The 20,676-nt window shown below is 41.8% G+C and overlaps 1 protein-coding gene and 1 long non-coding RNA gene across 8 annotated transcripts in view; one reads left to right on the plus strand and one right to left on the minus strand.

Annotated features, from left to right (window-relative positions):
* The window catches only part of SEZ6L (seizure related 6 homolog like), a 213,546-nt gene that overhangs the window by 169,228 nt on the left and 23,642 nt on the right, over positions 1-20,676 (minus strand). The gene's annotated exons all lie outside the window — the stretch shown is intronic.
* LOC119627340 (uncharacterized) overlaps positions 1-20,676 on the plus strand; it is a 56,038-nt gene that overhangs the window by 25,158 nt on the left and 10,204 nt on the right. For both annotated transcript variants that reach the window (XR_012089504.1, XR_012089505.1), the window contains exons 3-4: positions 992-1,035; positions 2,570-2,639. This is a non-coding gene — a long non-coding RNA (uncharacterized lncRNA). The remainder of the gene's footprint in view (positions 1-991; positions 1,036-2,569; positions 2,640-20,676) is intronic.

Here is a 20,676-nt window from a genome sequence, read left to right on the forward strand (position 1 = left end):
CTTGAACTAGTTCTTCCTTTTATTGGGTGGAAATTTCCTTCACAACAATACAGACTTGGTTGGCTCCCAAAGCTCTCTTCTTCAAGAAACAGACCTAGGCAAGTCTGTGGAGAAGATCAGGGCTTGAGGCTTCCAAAGCTTAGGGGCAAGATTGGAAGGGTCAGGTGCCCACAAAGGCTGGCAAAAAATGCAGATGAGTGAAGTGGAGCTGGTGGGTCCACAGTATATAAGAGAATGCAGTGGGCCAAATTAAGGAGCAGGCTACTGCTACTCTACCCCAGTCAACTGTTGGAGTGCGGGAGGGTGAGTCCCAGGTTGTCAACTCTTCTGATTTTTCTAGGGATGCCTGACATTGGAATTGCCATGCAAAGTCTTCTATTTTAAATGTTGGAACTAATCCTATAAAGTGTTACAAAATATTTCCAGGCCAAACCCGAAAATGCATGTGGGCTAGTTTTGGCTTGCGGGCTCTCTTCTGATTAGGAGTTTGGAAAAGTCTCCAACTTCTTTTGTCTCCCTAGGAGTCCTTTGGATTATAATAATAATAAAAAATTCATTCTGAGAATGGAGATGAGAAAAGAGGAAATGTGCCCGGGGCTGCCAGGCTGGCGTATGAATGTCCGCGCACCCACTCTACCAGGCAAAACACAAAAGAAACCGCCCCCAGGGAAGCTGACTAGGCCACTGTGGCGTGTCACTGACATCGGAATTACATTAAATTATCACCACACGAGTGCCTTCCACTGTTGTTATTTGTGTTCCAAAATATCCCAATGAATTCTAAAAGGAGCGTTATGTTCCCTTAAAGAGAAGAACCTAATGTTCTGTCCTTTATTAGAACCCACTCAGGAAAATGAGCTCATTGTGAATGTGAGCAATCCCTTCTCTCTGGGGGCAGAGAAGGAAACAGGGAGAATTGATGAAGGCTTTTGATTAGTTCACTGACAAGTTTTCTTTTGGTTTTATTGTTGCTTTGTCTTTCCCCCAACAGAAGTCCACCTGATGGTCTCAGATCAGAACCAATGTGAAGATGTGGTATGTGCACTGGCCTGAAGGGCAGGGGGAGGGCCATGTTTCATCTCTACTGAGAGGCTTCCCAGATGGTTGGACTAAGTGTCATCCTCCCAATTCCTCACCTTGGTTCACAAACAAATTATATTTTTTGCTAAAATAGGTGCATAGTATTTACAGTTTCATAATACATATTTTTTTCATTGACGCGTCCTTCTGCCTGCCTGCCTGCCTTCCTTCCTTCCTTCCTTCCTTCCTTCCTTCCTTCCTTCCTTCCTTCCTTCCTCCCTCCCTCCCTCCTTCCCTTCTTTCCTTCCTTCCTCTTTCTTTCTTTTGTTCTTGCATTCTATCCATCTATTTATCTTTGCTCCTCCTTCCCTCCCTCCCCCTTCCTTCTCGCCACCCATACATCCGTATATTCATCTTCCTTCCTTCCCTCCTTTTTTCCTTTCCTCTTTCCTTCCTTCCTTCCTCCCTCCCTCCTTTCCTCCCTTTTCCCTCCTTCTCACCCTTTTTCCTTCCTTCTTGCCATCCATTCATGCATATATCCATATTCCCTCCTTCTTTGCTTGCTTCCTTCCCCCTTCTTTCCTTCTTTCCTTCCTTCCTTCCTTCTTTCCTTCCTTCATTCCTTCCTTCCTCTTTCTTTTTTCCTTTCTTCCATCCATCCATCTATTCATCTTTGTTTCTTCCTCCTTCTTCCCTTCCTCCCTCTCTTGCTTCCTTCCTTCTCTCCTCTCTCTCTCTCCTTCCTTCCTCCCCTTTCTTTTTTCTTTCCTTCCTGTCATCCATCTATCCATCCATCTATCCATCTTTTTTCCTTCCTACCTTATTTCTTCCTTTCTTCCTTCCTCCCTCTTTCTTCTTTCATCTTTTCCTGCCATCTATCCATCTTTCTTCCTTCCTTCTCCATCCATCTATCCATATTCCTTCCTTCCTTCCTTCTTTCCTTCCTTCCTTCCTTCCTTCCTTCCTTCCTTCCTTCCTTCCTTCCTTCCTTCCTTCCCTCTCCTTTTCATCTATCCATTTCTTTATTCATGAAACATGTACTGAGCATTCTCTATGTGCCAGGCACTGTGATAGGCAGAATGGGTAAAATGCACCTAGTTGAATCACATCAGATGCATATTGAAATTGTATAAATTCATCTATACTAGCTCATGAGAAAGAAAGAATGTTTCTTTGAATGATTTGGCTTAATATTCTACAAAGTGAGTATATACCAAGAACCAGCATGCAATAAACCATGGGTACCTGTTACTTGCCTGGTTAGCCTCCGTCTTTTCATAACTTTCAAGGTGTGAGCAACTTGCTTCACCAAGTGGTTTTAGATTACAACATAAGACAAGCATGGCAAGGGCTTCTGGGTTTCCACTAAAAGCCATTTCCTTTTCCTCCTGGGCACAAAGCTAGACTACATGCCTCAGCCTCCCTTCCAGGCAGGGAATGACTGAGTTCTGTTTATGGAATGAGGACAAAGAGGCTGTGCTACCTCCAGGCCCTGTCCATTAAAAGCTCCTATGTGAACCTCTACATTCTTTCTTCCCTTGTCTTCCAGATGAGAGCTGAGGATCTATGGAAGAACTCTAAGGCCCTGGGATGGTGAAGCCTCAAGATAGAAGAAATCTGTGAGTCTGAATGATCATGAGTAATGTGGCTCGTTGACTTGGAATGTCTGCAAATTGACATTTTATGAGCAAGGGATAAATTATCATGGTTCAACGTTGCCGAGGTTTTGGGGTTTATTCGAAATAGCACCTAGCATTATTTACCCTAACTCATATAGTGGCTATTTCACCAAATGAAGAAATGGTAATCTAGTGTAAGACTGGATTGAAATCTGGCTCTGTTGGATTGATAGAGGAGGTGTGTGATCCTCCAGTATGGTTCCTTGATATGTGATTTTTGTTTTAGGAGCTGACTTTAGAGTCTCCACCATAGACATAACATGTGACTTCTCTATATGCAGTATCCTGCAGAATGGCTCACTGATAAGGCAATTCAAACTAAGGTAATAATTTGGTCAGATGAGGAGGTAAACACCTTAACTCCCATCTTCCCAGCACATAACACCACAACACTTTCAGTCACCATTTCTGCACAACTGGGATGTTAACTTGGCCTTCTCTGACCAGGTGAATATAGCAAGGAATTCCCAGGCATTCTTTCAGAAACGCTGGTCCTAAATCAGGCTGGAACTCAGTTCAACAACATTTCCAGTCCAGGTGGCCTTATTCATATTTGAATAGGGACAAAAATCCCAACCCCAAAGATTGTGGGTTATAAATGAGAAATACACACACATGCACACACACGTATGTACACACAGGCACACATGTGCACACACGCATACACACAACTACTGTGCCTGGTGTACAGTATACTTTCTTAAATCCTGTAAAACCAAAATCAGATTCTAAGAGTTTCTTCAGGGATCAAAGAATAGACACCTTTCAAAAAATGTGAGAATATAATGATGGGCCACCCTGACCCTCCCACAAATAACAACTATAACCTCTGAAGGCAGTGGAAAGTGAACAAAAACACCCAGACTTTGTTAGAGTTAAAACCTGGAAGAAGGTAATGGCATGAGGTAACTCATTTGTTTCTGTGGCATTTAACATTAGAACAGGCTGAAGTCAGTACTGTCTGGGGAAGCTAAAATCCAAGAAAAGCTCATATTCATTCTGGCCTGAAGAAACAGAGGATAGAATTTGGGACAAATACATTTTCTGGAAAATGAGTGGAAATCCCTGAGAAGAGATAGTTGGAGGTTGGGCACGGTGGCTCACACCTGTAATCCCAACATTTTGGGAGGCCAATGTGGGCAGATTGCCTGAGCTCAGGAGTTTGAGACCAGCCTGGGCAACACGGTGAAACTCCATCTCTACTAAAATACAAAAAGCGTGGCAGTGTGCACCTGTAATCGCAGTTACTGGGGAGGCTAAGGCAGGAGAATCACGGGAACCCGGGAGGCAGAGGTCACAGTGAGCCGAGATCACGTCACTACACTCCAGCCTGTGTGACAAAGCAAGACTTCATCTCAAAAAAAAAAAAAAAAAAAAAAAAAAAAGAAAGAAAGAAAAAAAGAGATAGTAATAAATAAGGAGCCCTCAATTCCATTCATTAACTGCCCATGTCCTTATCTGATCTCTGAACTTCGCACATATGAGATACAGAATAGAGAGTAAGCTGTTCAGCTAAAGATAGGAGAAAAGAACTGAAATTTCAGTTGTCACACAAAAGATAGAGTTTTGCTAGAGTCCAACCAAATGAATTGCCAGCTGAAACAAAAATATCAACACTCTTCAAAGGAATGTAACCAAATCTACAGTTTCTACAATATAGTATTAGCAGCATATGGATTTCAACCCTGAATACCTTGACATACGAAGAATCCAGGAAATTTGACACAGGCTCAGGACACAAGACATCAACTAAGACCCACTCCACGATGATCTAGATGTTGAAATTATGGGACCAAGATGTCAAGGAAGTAACTATAACTAAGCCTAAGAAACTAAAAGAAGATATGGTGGAAATCAATGAAAAGATAGAAAGTGTCAGTAATGAAATGAAAACTATAAAGAAGAACAGAAACTCTGGAATTGAAAACTATATCTAAAATTAAATATTCACTGATGGAGCTTAAAAACAGAATGAAGATGACAGAGGAAAGAGTAAATGAACTTGAAGCTAGGTCAACAGAAATTATTCAATCTGAAGAAAAGAAAGAAAAAAGAGTAAGAAGAATAAAGCCCAGGGATTTGTGGGAAATATGAAAAGATTACACACACACACACAGACAGACAGAGTCAAGAAGTAGAAAAAAAGAGAATGGGGCAGTAAACAAATCTAAATATATAATGGTAGAAAATTTATCAAATTTGATGAAAAACATATATTTACAGAATCAAGGAGTTAGCCAACTCCAGCAAGATAAATATGAAGAAAACTATGACTATGTATGTCATAGTCAAACTACTAAAAAATCTAAAATAAAGAGAAAATATTGAAAGCATCTAAAGAAAACAAACATACCATATACAGGATGTATTTGAAACTGTGTACATGTTGTATGCATATGCATGATAAGTTGAAATCTCATGGATTTCTCATCATAAATTATGGAAGCCAGAAGCCAATGAATTAATAGCTTTAAAGTTTTAAAAGAGAAAACATTTTTTCAAAACAGATTTCTATACTAAGCTAAAATAGCTTTTGAGAATGAAAAGTGAACTAAAGACATATTCAGATAAAAGTAACTAAGAAAATCTATCACCCAGAAAAGCTAAAGAAAATTCATCAGACTGAAGGAAAATGACACCAAATAAAAATTAAGTTCTTCACGAAAAATCAGGAGCATTGGAAGTTGTCAGTATGTGAATAAACATAAATAACCAACTAATGTTTTCTCTCATTTTCCTTAAAATACACATGAATATTTAAAGCAAAAATTATAACATTGCCGTAGGCTTATAAGGTATGTAGATGTATTACACACAGCGACTATAGCATAAAGGATGGTGGATGAGGGGTCAATCGAAAGGTCAACAATTGCAAGGTTTCTAAATGTCATGTAAAGTGATAACTTTAAGTAGAAGATGAAAAGTTAAGAATATATGATGTAAGTCCTAGAACAACCACCCAAAATACAAAGATATATAGCAAAAAAACCAGGAGGTAAATTAAAATGTAATTCTAAAATATTAAAAGAATTTGAAAGAAGACTGGAAAGGAAGAATAGAGAAAGAAAAACAGAAGGGCAAACAGAGAAAAAAAAATACTAAGATGGAAGAGTTAAATCCACCCACATCAATAAATTCCATAAGTGTTGTTATGATGATAGCTAACATTTGTTAAGGACTTATGATGTGCCAGGTACTTTACGTGAATTATTTCATCTGATCCTGATAACAACTCTGTAAGATAAATACTTGATTCCATTGATGAGGAAATTGAGGGTCAGGGAAGCTAAATGTCTTGCTTCAGGTGATGAAGCAACAGTTGGTAAAGCCAATATATGAGGTCTCACTGCAAAGCTTATAATCGTTTTACAGCATCCTGCCTCTAACTAAGGTGGTTACTAAGCCTCGTGGTGTCAAAGCAAGATGAATGGAATACTGTGGTGCCTTCTCCTCCCCAATTATCTCCTAACAATTACAGTGGGTGCAAGTGACTTGAAAACAAAACAGAAAAAGAGCACCATAAGAGAAAATACCTGTCCTAATATCTACCTTTGGCAAGAGTGCCCCCATATGCCAACCCCTAGTAAAGCTAATATTGAATTTATGCTTTTTGCTTTAAAGAATATTTTAGATGCATTAAGAAGAAAATAAGTGTTGTCAAGGTTCACAAAACACTGGGTTATTCCGGAGATCTCCATTAGAAATAAATTGTCCCTGGAGCTTTCAAAATAAATCATCGTGGCTTCATCAGGGCTAGAAGATTAGCTTTAAGTCCAATACTTCAACGCCATTTTGAATTTTCTGTCCAGAAAGAGATAGCTCAGTTTCTCTGAGTTCATCTAACTTTCTCTGATAATTTAGTATAAAATAAGTTTCTCTAGGTTATGTGACAGCAACTCAAATGGGTGCTGTTTTTTTATTTCCTAGGATACTGTGATTATCTCAATTTATACTCCAGAGATAATACAATATGGATGGCTAGACCATCTCGCTGTTTCCGCACAGACAAGGGCGAGTCTGTGCTTTTCGGGATTTTTAGGCCACTCGTGTTATTGGCAGCAGTTTAGTGTTAGTCAGATGGCTGTGGTTTTGAATCCTGACTCTTCATCTTATTAGCTGTGTAACCTTGGACAAGGAATTTTACCTTTCTGGGTTTTAGTTTCCTCATTTTCAAAATGGGGATGGTATCTACTGCATGGGAGTTTTGAAAGGTAGGTAAGATAAGACATGCAAAGGATGTAACAAAGTGGCTGGCATATAGTAAGCACTTAATTAAATGTTTTTAAAATTATGACCAGGTGCGGTGGCTCACGCCTGCAATCCCAGCACCTTGGGAGGCCGAGGCAGAAGGATCATGAGGTCAGGAGATCGAGACCATCCTGGCTAACATGGTGAAACCCCGTCTCTACTAAAAATACAAAAAAAATTAACTGGGCATGATGGTGAGTGCCTGTAGTCCCAGCTACACAGGAGGCTGAGGCAAGAGAATGGCGTGAACCCCAGAGGCGGAGCTTGCAGTGAACCAAGATCACACCACTGCACTCCAGCCAGGCGAGAGAGTGACTCTGTCTCAAAAAGAAAAAAAAAAAAAAAAATATATATATATATATATATACACACACACACACACACACACACTATGCAGAACTCTTGGATCATAGAGGGGTGAGGTGCTATCACTGCTCTGGAGTAGGAATTGGGGGTAAAGGAGGCGGTTCTGGACATTTTCTCAGAAAAGGGACCATTGGGGTTGGGCCTTCAAGGGCGAACAGTAATTTTCAAAGGGAATAGAATGAAGAGGCTGTTCCAGATAGTGCTAACAGTATTTGCAAAGACATGTAGTGCAGCATTGCCTAGAGTGGTGGGAATAAGCCTGGAAATTTATGAGATGGCAGAGTTGTGAAGGGTTATGTTTGTAGAGTGAAGGAGTTGCACATTTATTCTATAGGAGAGGCCACCAAGTTATTGGATGCTGTGAGTGACACATTGCAGGCTCTTTTGGGGGAAGATCACTGCAACAGGAGGGTGAAGGATGAATTCCAGAGCATAAACTGGACACCTGGAGGGTCTGGAAGTTCTGACATGATGGTTCCCATGAGTGGGAATGGTGGCCTGGACAGGGTTGGTATCTCAAATCATCACACAGACTACTAGCTAGTCACTGGGAAATGCTTGAAAAGAAAAAAAAAGATTCATTCTCTTGAGGAGGAAGACATTCCGCTAAATTGATTCTTGAAGAGACTCTCGGGAGAATTACAATTAATTCAAGAATAAAGCAATTTAGTTAGAGCAGTGTGATTGGATTGGGGGAGTTGGTAAAATGCCCGTTTCAGCCCTCCCTTTCCCCATCCCCCACCACCGAGATTTTGGTGTGGAGAGTTTAAGATGGATAATCAGAAACCACATTTTTAATAGTTGCCCCGGGTGATTCTGATGTAGGTGGTCCAGGACTCGCACTTAGAGAAACAGCAGTTTAGAGATAAAAGAGTTACAGGCATGGTGTAGTTAGAAAGCCTTGCAAACCTGAATCGAAGCAAGGCTTTGTGAGATAAGCAATTAAGGTAAATCTCAGGAAGAAGGTCAGTTGTGAGCTGAATCACAAAGGAGGAGAAGACGAGTGGGGAGCATATTTTAGGTGAGGGATTCAGCACTAATAACAACTGATGTCTACTCACTGGCAATGAGAAGACCATCCTGATGCATGTACGTCACTGAACATAACCTTGGAGAGCAGAAAGTCATCAGACTTGAAAGGCCTTGAATGCCGGGAAAGTGTTGGTAATTGGTAGTGTTTAAGTTGATGGACTGCACCAAAGACAGGCATCCCTATTCTTGAACAAAGAGGCAGTGAAATCTGCCACATAAATGGAGTTCCTCTTCTTTTTAAATTTGACATTGAGATTTATTTGCCAGTTATACCAATGGAAACGATTAATGAAGAGGAAAACAAGGATAAAAGGGAACCAGATCTGGTGGTTCAGTTATCTCTTGGTTACCTGACAGGGGTCTGTTCACATGAAAAGCCAAGTGGGCTGCTGGCTGGCACATGTCACATTGGTTTGAAGTGAGGTCTTTTACCAGAAAGAGAGATAGAGCTGGGCAGGGGCAGTGAATAGAACCACAGCACAGATTGTTGTGGAGTTTCTTGAAAAAAACTGTCAGAAGGTCCAGAAAATGGATCCAGCTCATTAGAGCATATCTGCTCCTGTCTTTGGCAAATGTGATGAGTTCCAACCTGCCTGGAGCCTTCCCATATAGCATTCCCTCTGGCAGAACACTCTTCAACCTACTCTCCTCCTAGGAAACTGCTTCACCTCTTTCCACTCTCAGCAAAAAAACACATGTCCTTAAGAAAACCTTACCACACTTCCAGACTACATTAGACATGGATTTTAGATAATCTCACAGCAATAGATCTCGGTAGTTAAGAACAAAGACTCTGGCATCAGAATTCCTGAATTTAGGTTGTACAACCTAAATTATAGCTTATAGCTTAAATTATCACTTATAGCTGTGTGATGTTGGGAAAACTCCTTAACCTCTTCTAGCCTCAGCTTCCTCATCTGTAAAATGGGATGATATTCGTAACATCTGTTTCATAACTCAGTGTGATTATATATTGAGCTAATGGATATAAAGTGCCTAGAATGATGACTAGCACATAGTAAGTGCTATATTTGTGGTATGCTCATTATTTTAGAGCCCTCTATACTGTTATTTTGAAGCACCCATCACAATAGTAGTTAGTAATTATGTGTATGATCATCTGTGTCATGACCCACTTCCCATATGGATTAAGAGTCCCAAGAGGGACCATGTCTGTATTGTACCTTTCTACGACTCTAGTACCTGGCACATTGTAGATACTCAAGAAATATGTATTGAATGGCAGTATCTAATCAAATTTTCATAGTACACACGGGAAAGCAATGAGATGTAGGAATGGAAGAGTACTTTCCTGAGGTCACAGAGGAGTGGGTACTAGAATTGCAGAGTAAGTTCTAGAATTAGGGTGTCTGGAGATTTGAAACACTTGGAGAAGCATTTCGGAAGCTTTCTCCCCCATTCAAAGCCATGGTAGTAACAACCCTCTTGCCTCATAAAATGCAGGGCAAATGATCAGAAATAAAAGTTGAAACCTCGCCTTACCCCCTCCCTCTCTCTGCTCCTACTCTTCTTCAGCTCTTAAGGGGTCTACATTGTTCAAAATAACCCTTTCTGTACCTCACTTGGAGGTTCATGTGACGGTTCAGGTCTTGAGCTCTTAAGTGAAACATACCAGGGTTCCAAACCTGGTTGACTGTGGGACTCTGGTTGTGTCCCACACCGTTCTGAACGTCAGTTTTTTTTAACTGTAGCATGGAGTAATAAAGTGTCCATATTCTAGAGTTATTGTAAGATTTAAATGAGAAGATGATGCCTGGCATATAGCATGTGCTTAGTAAGTGGCCCTGTGATTGTTACATCCTTATTTTATATAGGAAGACTAGGCTCAGAGAGGAAAGAAATGTGACAAATGACAAATACAAATGAATTGACTCATCCATTCAAGAAGCTTGTACCTACACCTTCTATATATTTGTTGCTTGCCAAAGATGTGAACAATAAACAGCCCTTATCTCAGAGAGCTCAGAGGCTAGGGGGATAGAGCTATCAGTTAACAATCACAACATGCCCAATGGCTGCTATATGTGAAGGAACATATCTGGGATTCAGGGAGCACAAAGGCCTCTTCTAGCTCAATCTGGAGGTGTTCGGAGAGGGCTAAGGACATTCCAGTCAAAGGTGCATGGCACAGAGATGAAAGTGAGCAACTTGCGACTGACAGTTTCATTTCAACAAATGTCTAAGGAGCCACACTTATGTACCCCACAGGGGTCTGGGACCTAGAGATATGTTCTAGACACTGACACCTTGATGGTTCATAAATGAAACACAAAGGCAGAAGCTAAGCTGCAGGTACAGATTTGCAGTAGAGTTGCTTCTCACCAAAGCAACTCTAGGAATTGCTCCACCAATGGGAGCTGCAATGATAATCTGTCCTCAGTGGTTTAAGCAGAAAAACAAAAGTGGTCTGCAATAAGTGGAAACTTTGTTACAAATTTGAAAACTAAATAGTGCTTTTTAAATATTATAATTAGGGAAAATTATTGCAGCCCAGCGTTAAGGTATTAAATTATTTCTTTTGAACTTTAGTTAATGATGACTAATGATTTGTCCCATGCAAGCTCAATACTACAGTTAGTGGAGAATACTCTAAATCCAGGGGCTGATCATTCTTCTAAAGGTCTGCTCTATTTTTGTGTGGTTGTGATTGAATAGTAGATCTGCCCTTCCACCCACATCATCATTAAATTCTCCCTCTCCTCTGCCACTCACCTCATCGGAAAAAAAGTAAGACATAAAATTGATGAATTGTTTACTGAAAAAAGAATATCAGAGTTAACCCCTATCACCTTCCCATCCCTCTAGCTTACGATTCTGTGCCTGACAGTGTCCTCAAGGGAGAGTTTTGGGGAGGAAGCTGGGTAGCCCTCTCATCCATCAATCTCAAGGGTTAGGAACATTCCATAGACAGCCTGTGCCTCCTTCACTGTCTATTAGGGAATGTGCCATCATGAATTTATGAAGACCCGCGAGAACGTTTGTGCTGCTTCAGCTGTACCTTCCTGTGGCTTAGGAGGATGGGGAAGTGACCTTTTCATTTTCCTATGGGATCATCTAGCAATAGATTCTGCTTTTACATGATTCAGAGATTTAACCATTTGTTTAAAGGAATGCATGTGGAGACAGACACAGGTATGAGAGAGAATAAAAATCTGACTCAGCTGTTGTCTTCCTTTCAGAAAATTAATAAAATAATAATAATATCAGTTACCATGTATTGGTCTCCTACTCTGGGCCAGGGCTGTGAAAATGTTTTTGGAGGTATTAGCTTATTTGATCAACTTCAACTACCCTGGAAGGCAGACATTACTTTTCTCATTTTAAAGATAAGAAAACCGAGGCTCAGAGCAATTAAGGCAATTGTCGCAAACAGTGGTAGTATGGGCTTTAAATACAAATAGTCATTGCTAAAGCCTATTCTTTTTAACATACCACCCTTCTACGACCTCCAGAGACGTTTTACTTTATTTTATTTTTATTTTTTATTTTTGAGATGGAGTCTTGCTCTGTCTCCCAGACTGGAGTAGAGTGGCACAATCTTGGCTCATTGCAACCTCTGTCTCCCAGGTTCAAGAAATTCTCCTGCTTCAGCCTCCCAAGTAGCTGGGATTGCAGGCACAAGCCACCATACCCAGCAAATTTCCTTATTTTTATTTTTTTGTATTTTTAGTAGAGACAGGGTTTCACCATGTTGGCCAGGCTGGTCTTGAACTCCTGACCTCAAGTGATCCACCAGCCTCAGCCTCCCGAAGTGCTGGGATTACAAGCATGAGCCACCGTGCCTGGCCTCCAGAGACATTTTAATCAATTATGTTAAGTTTTATTGAGTGTCTACTGCACGCCAGCCTCTGCCAGAGGCTCGGGCTCTGAGCTGCATAAAACCTACTCTCTCTGGAAGAGCTTAAGTTCAGCTGAGAGAAAAGACAAGTCCACTGAGGAGCAAAACCTAAATGAGATATGAGTGCAAAGACCCATAGGCTTTGAGAAGGCCTGTTGGGGGAACCAGCCCTGTTGGGGAAAAGGAGGAGTCTTTGGATTGGGCTGGGATTCCGCATGGGGTTTTGACTGGGTGGGGTTTTGACTGGAGGACGTAAGTCATACGAAAGGTCCAGCTTGAACAAAGGCTGAGAGGTGGGGAATGTGTTTGGGAGATAGTGAGTCATCGAGGTGGTTCAAGCAGAGAGCGACTGTAGGAGTGAGGTTACATATGTTACCCAGAACCCCAGGATGAAAGCTGGAACTGGACAGAGGCACAGAGTCTGTTTAATCAGGGGATAGGCATGATGAGAGAAGTCCTTTAAAATGACAAATCCAGCTACTGGCTGGAGGCTGAGAAGGCTGATAGCACACAGGGAGCAGTGGCCAAGCTGGCCTTCAAAGTCATATTAACTAAGACCAAAGCCTGGGTTATGCCCACTGCACCACATTGCCTTCCTCATCTCCTTCCACCTCAAATAGGGGCTCCAGTAGTTCAAAAATACTGAGATCTCAGCCCAGGAAGATGATACCGGGAAGGGGGTGGCTGGTGGGGATTCCACAAGCCCTGTGCACTAACTTGAGGTGGGACTGAAGAAAGAAGGAGCTGCTGTCAGCGTGTGAACCCCTTGAAGGCAGAAGCTGTGTCTCTCGCACCAACCACCAAGCCTGGTGCATAGTCAGTGCTCAAAAAAATTACTGAAAGGATGGATCATATGCACACAAACACACATACACACATACACAGGCATGCACATGCATACACACATACACATATATGCAAACACATACATACACAGAAACACATACACACACCATCATACACATACTTCCAAAGTTCAATACTGGAAGAAAGAAGGGAAGTTAAAAGGAAATAAATACATTAGGAGGAGGAAGTGGTTTGAGGCAGGGAGAAGGAAGGAGTGGAATTCAGGAAGGCCTGGGAAGCAGTGCTACATTCCAGTCCCATTCCCACCACTTCCTCCTGGTGTGATCTTTGCTCAGTAGCTTAACTACATAGCCTCAGTGCCTCACCTGTAAAATCACAGTATCAAGTTGATAGGGCTGTTGTGAGATTTAGAGGGGACAACCCATGTGAAATGCTCAGCCAAGCACCTGACTCCTGATAAACAGAGATGTAAGGTGCTGAATACGAGATGTATGAGACTCACTCGCCATGGGAGGTGCTCTAGAGCTGTCAGCTCCCTTTCCTCCTCTTCATATGTTTAGTTCAGCCTCAAGTCCTGTGGGACTGAATCTACAACTTCCAATCTTGGCATGCTGAAAGAGGACTCTACCCATTTGCTGAGAGTATAACTTAGCAGAAGGGAATTCACCAAACTGAGCTAAAAAGCTGCACTGACCATCTTAAATGAATCATTGCCTCTCGTCCTGGATGTACTTCTCTTTGCTTAAATTTTGCTGCACAAATATGGTTTGGAAACATTGAGAGGTAATGGAACTTCACATATGATAGAATCAATTAAATTAATCTCTCCCCAAAAGCATCAGGTAGACAAATTGAACCAATGCAATTAAAGAGATTGCTTTTGCCTCTCCTTTAAGTTGCCATTTTGTATAAAGTAGCTCCCAACGTCATCAAACTGTTGGTTTTCTCTCGGATGAATAGACACAAGTTAAGTCAGTTCTTAGAAAAATCTTTCCCTCCCAGGCTTTCTATTCTGAAAACAACAGGCTAAAGATTAGCCCAGAAGGTAAACAGTAGCTGGAAGCTGGGAGCTGTGTTCAGTCCCTACTAAGCAACAGGCCCTGGGAGCTGTGTTCAGTCCTTACTAAGCAACAGGACCTGGGAGCTGTGTGCAGTCCCTTCTAAGCAACAGACCCTGGGAGCTGTGTTCAGTCCTTACTAAGCAACAGGACCTGGGAGCTGTGTGCAGTCCCTTCTAAGCAACAGGCCCTGGCTTCTTTGAGCGCTGGGTGTGGTTCTTCATTTTTGCACCACAGGCTTTAACTCAGTAGTTGGTGCAAAAGGTTGGTTGGTGATTGGTAATAGGCTAATTTTCTCCATTGCTAATTTGTAAGTGATTTGGACCATCCTTTTCCATTCTTTAGGCCTCAATTATCTCATCTTATCAATGGGCAGAAGATTATTTTAGGGACCTGTTCAGAGCTGATAATCCCTGACTTATCTTCAGTAAGCTAGATGTGTCATGAAGTTTCCAGTGACTCTCTGCTTATCCCGTTGTCTCTCCAAGTTACTGGGAATATTTCCATCAGCTTCCCATTGGCCAGAATACAGCCACGTGGCCACATCCAACCACAAAGGAGGCAGAGACTTGCAGTATATTCCAGGTGGCCACATCTCCAGCTAATGTGAAAATTTTGTTATTAAAGACAGGAGGAGGTGGGAACGTCTACTGGGAGCAGTCTCAGCTTCAGAGGTCCTAAAGGAAATGTCACAAGGATTCTTCCCCCATGAATGGGATCAGAGCCCTTGTAAAAGGGCTCCAGGGAATTAGTGAGGCCCTGTTGGCCATTCTGTCTACTGCTGTGTGAGGCCACAGTGTTCATCTTCTCTGGAAGATGCAACAACAGGCACCATCCTGGAAGCAGAGAACAGCCCTCACCAGACACCAAACGTGCCAGTGCCAGCATCTAGAACTGTGAGAAGCAGATTTCTATTATTTATAAATTACCCAGTCTGTGGTATACGCTGGTATTATATCAGCATAAACTAACCAAGATATTTCCTGGTTTTATTTTATACTTTTTGTCCCCATTGTCTCTCTGTACATCTGTGCTCTTGCAATGACTGTCCACACCACAAGTTTTCAAAGGAATCCCTGAATCTAAGTTTACAGTCTTTGGATAATCTCAGTGACAATCAACAGTTATATAGCTTTATGGACTTTCTGAAGTACTTTTACATGTATTATCCATTAGATCTTGGAGAGAGCCTTGCAAAGCCTTTAAGACTAGCCTCATTGTCATCATCATGATAATTGTCATCATTCTGATCACCTCCGTTTCACAGATGCAAAACCTGAGGCTCAGCAAGGTTAAATAACTTGCCCAATGGAAGCCAAGATTTGAACTCAGTTGTGTCTGATTTGTACACACGTGTAGTCTCAAAGAGCAAAGAGATGGATAATTGCATGAGTTAAGAAAACCCTAGGTAGACCGGTAGCTTCTCCTTTTGCCCCAGTCCATCTGTAAGTTTGGTCAAATCTTCAGGGAGATCTGGTGTCATCAAAGCCCTCTGGAGAATCCACAGAGAGAGACGACCATGCCAGGGTTGCCTAGGAATTCCATGCAAGTAAAGGAAGCTACACAGATTGCCCATTTACCCCTTTCTCTAAATCCATCCTTTATTGGATGGCGGTGTTCTCTTTGGTCACAGCAGCTTGAAAGCAACCCAAAGGCCACTCGCATGTCTAAGTCACCCAAGTCTACTGGAGATTGGAACGATCAAGGTGAAAAGTCTCTGTCACCTAGGAAGGAAGCCTGTGTTCCATTTAGGAAAAAAGTGTTTCTCTTACATATTATATAACCCCAGGGAGGCAGTTGCTTAGCAACTGAGCCCAGTTGACTAGGCTGGGAGTAGTTATTAACTCTTCCTACAGTCAATCGACATTGTTGAGTCTTCCTGGAAGGCCACCAGCCACCCCATTTCCATAACAGAAAGCTCATGCCTTTCATTTGTCGCTACACCAAGACCCCTCCTGTCTGTCTTCTCAGCAGAGTTGCAGTTCTCTCCTCCTGGGAAGCATGACAACATATGCACAATGTTACTTACTCACCTGGTAAGACCAGCCTCAGGCTTTCCCCAACCTGCGAAAACCCACTTGGCCATTTTAGTTACATGAAACTGAACACCTGTCATGCAATAGAAGGTAAATGTACACGTAGCAATGTGAAAAACATTATGTTGTCAATGAGCATTTATGGAGCGTGTACTATGTGCCAGTAGCAGGGTTAGGTGCTGGGAATCAATAGGGAACAAGATAGTGCCTCACACTAATGGACCTTACTTTCTAGTGGGGGAGATAGAATGAAAAGAAATAAATAACAGAAAAAAATAAATAGCTCTGATTGTGGTGAGTGTTTTGAAGGAAATAAAATAAGATGATACAAAAGAAACAGTGTCTGTATAGAAGGGGTGTATCTACACCTATAGCTATCTACATGCACCTCTCTAAGATGTATCAGCAAACAAGATGCATCCACATGCCGTATGCACTGTGTTGCTGACAATAGGGATTTTCCATTCAATGTTAGTGTTGCAAGAGCCTTAGAGCTGATCTTGTTTACTCTCTAAAGTCTTTCCTATTGCAGCAGAGTTACCATCTGATCCAGCCAGTCACTCAAGCAGTAACCGGGGAGACACCCTTGAGGCTATCTTCTCCCCTTTCCCCACATTTTATCTATCAGCAAGTCTATGGACTTTAACGTCAAGATAGACCTTGAACCTGTGGCTTCTCCCTATCCACACAGGGTCCACTCAAGTCCAAGCCACCATTCTGCCTCACTGAGATGAGTACAGCTTTCTGCCTGGTCTTTCCCTACCATTCATTCTCCACCCAGCAGTCAAAGTGAGTTTTCAGAATTGAAGGTGAGACCCCACGACACAATCCTCTGCTTAACACCTCTCAGTGGCTTCCTTCCCACTGTTCTTAAGTTGCCTCCAACTTTTGCTGCACGGCTGTGTGTATTCTGGAGCCTGACTTTGTCTTTCACCCCATTTCTGACCAGGCTTGCCCTCATGTGCTATGCTCCGGCTACACTGGCCTTAGTTCTTACTCAGACAGGGTGAGGTCATTGTATTAGGGTGTTCTTGCACTGCTATTCAGAAATACCCGAGACTGGGTAATTTATAAAGAAAAGAGTCTTAATTGGCTCATGGTTCTGCAGATTGTATAGGAAGCATAGTGGCTTCTCCTTCTGGGGAGGTCTCAGAAAACTCACAAAACTGGTGGAAGATGAAGGGGAAGCAGACACATCTTCCATGGCCAGAGCAGGAGCAAGAAGAGAAAGGGGAGGTGCCACATACTTTTAAACAACCAGATATCAAGAGAACTCACTCACTATCATGAGACCAGTACCAAGAAGATGGTGCTAAACTATTCATGAAGGACCACCCCTTTGATCAACTCTCCTCCCACCAACTCTGTCTCCAACACTGGGGATTACAATTTGACATGAGATTTGGGCAAGGACACAGCTCAAAACCATATCACTCATTCCTTCCTCGGGGCTTTGCACATGCTGTTTCCTTTGTTCTTGACCTGATAACTCCCTATTCATCCATCAGATCTTAGTTTAAAGGTTAATGCCTCATAGAAGCCTTCCATGACCACCTGATCTCAGCACCCTGATTGATGCTTTTACAGCATTTATTTCTATTTGTAATCACACACACACACAAAATATATATGTATATACACACACTCACATACATACACATACGTGTACATACACACACATATTAACTTACTTATTGTCTTTCTTCTCTGATATATTGAGCATGGAGACCATTTTGTCACTGTATCATCAGATATCATCAGATTCCACCCCAGGGCTTGACACATAGTGATAATTTTTACATATTTCTTTTTGCTAAATAAGTGAATAAATATGACATAATAGAATAGCTAGAATATATTGAGTGCTTACTATATTACAAGCACAGTGCCAAACACTTTACATATTATGATCTCATTTAATCTTCATGGTAACCCAGTGAGACAGGCAGGAGTACCCCCATTTTAGAAATGACTAAGCTGAGATTACAAAAGAGGCGCTGATAAGACCAAGGTCACATAGCTAGGCAGTGGCGAGGCTGAAATTAGAACTAAGCTTCCTCTGACTTTCCAGGTTGCGCTTTCAAGTCACTATATAATTCCTAATACTCCGAAGAGTTTTACCACACTTTTGTCACTTCCTCTTTGCTTTATCATGTGAGGAATATTTAACTCATTGGCAGTGTATCAAAGACAGCTTGAGAGTTTGAGGTGGCACTTCAGGTAAGCCCAGTCTGGCTGGTCTTGCAAAGTCAGGCAAAGTCCAGTTATCTGAACAACCAGAGCAGAGCAGACAAAAGAGTGAACCAAAATAACTCCCCACACTGAGTCATTCCCAGTTGTGCCTGGGAGGCTTTGCAGCACAGAGCATCTTTCTATTTCTTTATGTCCTGTCCGGCACCAACTGTTATTAAAAGGAATATGTCAGTGGATGTAGCTGACCCCAACCAGTTCTGGAAGCTGAGGGAACTTGGTTTGGATTAAAATAAGATAATTCAAACTGCACCATTTACTGGGCACTTAGGATGTGCTGAACATTTAAGTAAGATCTTTACATGTGTTTGTCCCTCCGGGTGGGAGCTACTCCTGCTCCTATTTGACAGGTGAGGATACAGAGAAACGCAGTTGCTTGCTTTGGTTGCACAGCTTGTAAGTAGAGGAGTTGGGATTCAAATCAAGGTAGGAAAAAGTCCAGAGTGCAAGCTCTTGACAATCGTATTCTATTTCCTACACTACCAGGAACACCTCCTCCCCATGATCCCTCAACTCTTTTCTAAGAGCCTAGTGCATATTATGTCCAATGGTTGATTCATTGCTGATTCCAAAATGTCATCAGTTTGGCCAGGATTAAAATTACAGTGGATCACAAACAGTTGACCTGCAATCCAATCTTGCCAACCAGTGACTGTAATGCCAGGCTTTCTGAATTCAGGGGTAAGGATAGAACTCCATGTGCACATTTAATCTACATCTTCTTAACTTCGGGATGCCCTCGTTATAACAAAGATCTGCAGGATAATCATGCTAGACAATACCATTGTCTTCCATTTGCATCACACTGCCAATAACATTTGCTTTTGTAAAGGCCAAAAAGAACAACAGAATGTGCTATCTTGCGTAATAGCACCAAGGGTTTCAAAAAGACCTTGGTTTTCCCATCTGTGACATAGGAATTATGGGAGTATGGTGGCATATGAGGTTGCTTTCAACCCGAGTTCTTGCCTGCAAGCTTTGAGCTTGCTCTTTCCTGAGCTTACAATGCCTTTCTCTCTCCCATCTTTACATTGCTAAGTTTTACTCAGCCTTTGGGATCCAGGAGGAATCATCTCCTCCAGGAAGCCTCCCCTAACTCCCAGTCTGGGTCAGGTGCATCCCTGGACTTCTGTGTCTTATCCCTATCACAGGACACATTGCTCTTTGTCAAAATTGTTTATAAACCCAACCTCCAACCAGCCTCTGAGTCTCTTGCAGGCAGTGATTTCATTCTGGTTAACTTCTTTCCCTCATTAACTAGCACAGTTCCTGACATCCAGGAGATACCCAACACGAGTGTACTGCATACACATCACCATGAACTCCAGCATGGTAATTATTCCTGGAAGAATTTAGTCCAAATAGCAACAGACAATTGAGCAGAACTGAATGCCATGGGAAGCCTGAATATCATGGAGACTCAAGAAGCATATAGAAACATAAAGAGAAAATTGCTTTTCGAAATTGTAACAAAACAAAGAAAAGATTTGCACAGGCTGTTAACAGAGGATTCCTTGGTGCAGTGGGATGAGGATGGGATAATTAACTTTCTCAACACATCTCCCAAATGTTCAAAAATGTCTAATAAAGAAAAAAAAAGCAAATTATAAAAAAGAATACCTTTCTCATTTATGCATTTTCCACTATTTTAGGACAAGGTACACCATGTGATAGCAGAACCACATCAGGCCAGGGTCAGCCATTGGTCTAGGCAAAAACTTGCTTTGTGATCTTGGGTATGTTACCTCCACTCCCTGTGTTGAACATGCTTCATCATTTAAAAAGGGAGACAGGCTGGGATATTCACCAAGGGTTCCAATTCGTATATATGCTGAAGCATTAAACCGTATTTGTTTGATGTGAATTTTTTCTAGTGACAAACTGGGAGTTTTTCTCCCTGGGGAATTCTCTTACTTTCCCATGTTCAAAGACACACAGACTACTCACAATTCCCCGCTGTTGTAAAAGCAATTTGCCTTCATTATCCTAAACCTTTCAGCACTTCTTGAAACCTCTTTTTATATAGGAAAAAAAAATGTTCCCAACGTGATCACAGGAGATAAATCTGCGATTTCACATTTCAAAAAGTAATCAAAATACTCCCTGCTAGAGTAGATACTCATTACGATTTACAGTGAGCCCTTGAAATCATCTTTATCTTCTCCCTGCGTCTGTCCAGAATGATTGTTTCTATTTGGGACAGGAATGCTTAAAAGGGTGGAGGGCAAACATGAAGCAGTCCCCTTAGTGTGACGTTGATGCTTCATGTATGGTTCCTTTATATATCTATTTTATTATCTTGGGTTGACCAGATAGCTCTT

Source organism: Chlorocebus sabaeus, chromosome 19 (assembly GCF_047675955.1).
Source record: "Chlorocebus sabaeus isolate Y175 chromosome 19, mChlSab1.0.hap1, whole genome shotgun sequence".
Lineage (NCBI taxonomy): Eukaryota > Metazoa > Chordata > Mammalia > Primates > Cercopithecidae > Chlorocebus > Chlorocebus sabaeus.